The sequence below is a fragment of the Pyxicephalus adspersus genome, chromosome 4, assembly GCF_032062135.1.
Source record: "Pyxicephalus adspersus chromosome 4, UCB_Pads_2.0, whole genome shotgun sequence".
Classification (NCBI taxonomy): Eukaryota; Metazoa; Chordata; class Amphibia; order Anura; family Pyxicephalidae; genus Pyxicephalus; species Pyxicephalus adspersus.
Genome location: NC_092861.1, coordinates 3,392,939 through 3,396,324, shown reverse-complemented (window position 1 = coordinate 3,396,324; position 3,386 = coordinate 3,392,939).

Here is a 3,386-nt window from a genome sequence, read left to right as displayed (position 1 = left end):
CCTTATCATCGGGGAAACACGGTATGTCTAGTATTTAATACATTTAATAATAAACTTTAAATAAAAAACACAAAAATCTGCTAAAACAAGGGTGCATAAATAAATAAAAAATACTGAAACCTGTAATATAACTGTACAGCAGTGGCATATATAATATAATATATAATATAATAAATATATATATATATATATATATATATTTATTAAATATAATGATTACTTTGTATTGGATTCAATACAGTTATTTTGTATTGAATCCAATACAAAATAATTTAAATTTTCCGCCACGCTCCCTTGCACGCACCAATGCACACACCAACGTCATCGGGAAATCCCGGGGAACATCAGTGCACTCACACGGGGACAGATCGGACAGAGAGGAAGTGGCCCGAGGATGGGATGCCACAGGCAGGATACTGCCGATGGGACCGGGTAAGTCATTATTATTTATGTTTTTAGCTCGGGGTTACCGCCAGGGAGGTTAAACAGGGAATCCGACATTCCCTCACACATTCAATTACTGCCATTGAAACACACAAACCTGGAAGATAAATCTGTAGAAAGGGTCCGGTGTGATATATCCCAGAATCCAAGACTCCGACGCTTGATAATACTACAAATAGACTGATATGTGTACAAGGCCGTGTTTAATGGGAAAAATCAACATGCTTTTTTAGCTCCTAATAAGTATTCGTACATGTGTGCATCTGACCTGCACTAACCTGAGGAGGACCTGCACTGACTTCCTTGTGACCTTTGCTGACTTCCTCATGACATGCATTTAAATTTTTTGACTTTTTGACCTGCATTGACATATTTCTTACTTTTCTTTCTTGTGACCTGTACTGACCTCCTTGTGACCTGTACTGACCTTCTTCTGACCTTCACTGACTTCCTTCTAACCTGCATTTAATTTCTTTCTGACCTTCTGTGACTTCCCTTTGACCCTCATTGGCTTCTTCGTGAACTCTACTGGCTTTCTTCTGATCTTCTCTGACTTCCTTCTGATCTGAATTGACTTCCTTATGACCTCTACTGATTTCCTTCTGACCCTCATTAACTTCTTTCTGACCTCTACTGACTTCCCTCTGAGCTTCACTGATTTCCTTCTTACCTTCTCTGACTTCCTTCTAACCAGCATTTGATTTCCTTCTTACCTTCTCTGACTTCCTTCTGACCATCATTGACTTCCTTCTAAGCTGCCTCAACCTGCTTCAAGCTGCTTTTGCATTCCTATTGACTTGTATGGGGGCCGAACCAGTTCTGATAGCAATATAAGCTTATCATAATCTAAAGGTTCCCATTGCCCTCTATGGGTGGCCAGATTTGCACTCACAAAGTGACTACACTCTTCTGAATTTGTAGCATAGTATGTCCATTTCCCATTTCCATTACAGCCACTGACTGATGTCTCCTGTTGATGCCAATCACTGGCCTTTAATAAAGACCGGTCACTGATGCTCTCTCTCCTTGTGCAGGCTGACTGGTCTTGTCTCCGCCCCTTCCTTGTATTCTTCAAACAGCCGGTAGTAGGAGTAGCTACTAGGCCCCTCCCACACTTCTGCTTTCTGCTCAGGTTATGTTCAACCCAGTATTGATGTCAATGCTACTTTTCTGGGTCTACAAATGGTTTTTATTTTGCCAATAAAGTGGATTTATACCCATTTCAAAGTATTTCAATGAAAGTTTTTGTGAGCAGAATTGACTTTTTCATACTTTAGTTCACAGAGACGTGTATAAATGAATAAATGTGTATGAATATAACATTTTGTTACTATTAGTTACCTCCTGAATATTTTCCCAGCACACAAAGTATCAGGCAGTGATGGAAGCTGAACATGCACAGGATCCTGACATAAATGCACCATTGCTTTTTCATTTATATGTAAATGCTGCACTTGACACACATGTGCAGAGATGGGGGCAGGGAGGTGTCGGCACCAATTTATGCGGATAATTTCATTTTCTTCTCTCGCATTTTGTGCTGCTGCTTTGTGGCTAAAAAAATGGCATTGTAAAGAGAACAGGTCACGTCTGCTCTGTCTCTGTGTGTAGTGACAAAGTGTTGTATCTAGGGACTGGTAGGCTGCAATATATTACATTTTTGTTCTTGGTCAATATTTAGTTTTGCTTTTGATCAGTTTCTGGATGATGTTGGTTGTTGACTTTGGAAAGTAGTGCAGGTGTCAGCTACATACAGAGAACGGTTTCATCTCAGAATAGCAGATTTGTAGAGGGAAATGCAGAGGACACTCAGGTGCCTTCACCTTGTATTTAAGAAGCATCTGAGATCATTTAGAATTCAATCATGGGTGCAGATGACCTGTACGTCACCTCTTTCTAACCTGCACTTCATTTTCTGACCTGCATTTCACCTCCGTCTGACCTGGACTTCATCCCTTTCTGACCTATGTGTCACCTACCTCTAACTTGCACTTTATCTCTTTCTGACCTGCATCTCACCTCCTTCTAAGCAGCTTTTATCATTGTCATTTTTACCTTTATTTCATCTTCTTCTGACTTGAAACAAGTAGCTTCTTTTGCATTTCCCAATGATATGTATGGGAAGAGAAGCAGCTCCTTCTGACTTGCATTTCACCTCCTTCTGACCTATGTGTCACCTCCTTCTTACCCTCATTTTAGTTTCTTCTGATCTGCATCAAATTGCTTTAGTTTTCTTTTGCATTCTCTTTGACATGTCTAGTAAAAGAAGTGCCCTAAAATACATACATTTTACCTCTGTCTAACCTTCGTCTCCAACTTACCTGCATTTCACCTCCCTCAGACCTGTATCCCACCTCTTTTTGACCCACATTTCACCTTCTTCTCACCTGCACCTCACCTCCTTTTGACCAGCATTTCACCTCCTTTGGACCTGTGTTTATCTCCTTCTGATCTGCATCAACTTGCTTCAATTTCCTTTTGCATTCCCTTTACATTTATGGGAAGAGAAGCAGCACAGTTAGACTTTCATTTCACCTCCTTCTGACCTTCACGATATCTTCATCTTACCTGCATTTCACCTCTTTCAGACCCACAATTCACCTTTGTCTGACCTGCATCTCACCTTCTCTTTACCTGTATGTCATCTCTCCCTTACCTGTATTTCACCTCCTTTTGATCTGCACTGTACCGCCTGCAGACCTTAAAGAGAACAATACTCAAAAAAGAAAAAACAAAACCACACTTACCTTCAATCCCGCAGGGCACATGCGTGGGATTCAACAAATTTTTCTCTTTCAGCAAAAAGGCTCCTTCTGTGCATGTCCCAGATGCCCGGGCATGCGTAGAAGGAGCGCCCAAGATGCCCGAAGTAGGTATCCCGGGAGGCTTTGCCCTCCCATTCATTTTCGACCGCCTAGGTGGCCGAGAATTAGGACCCTTTT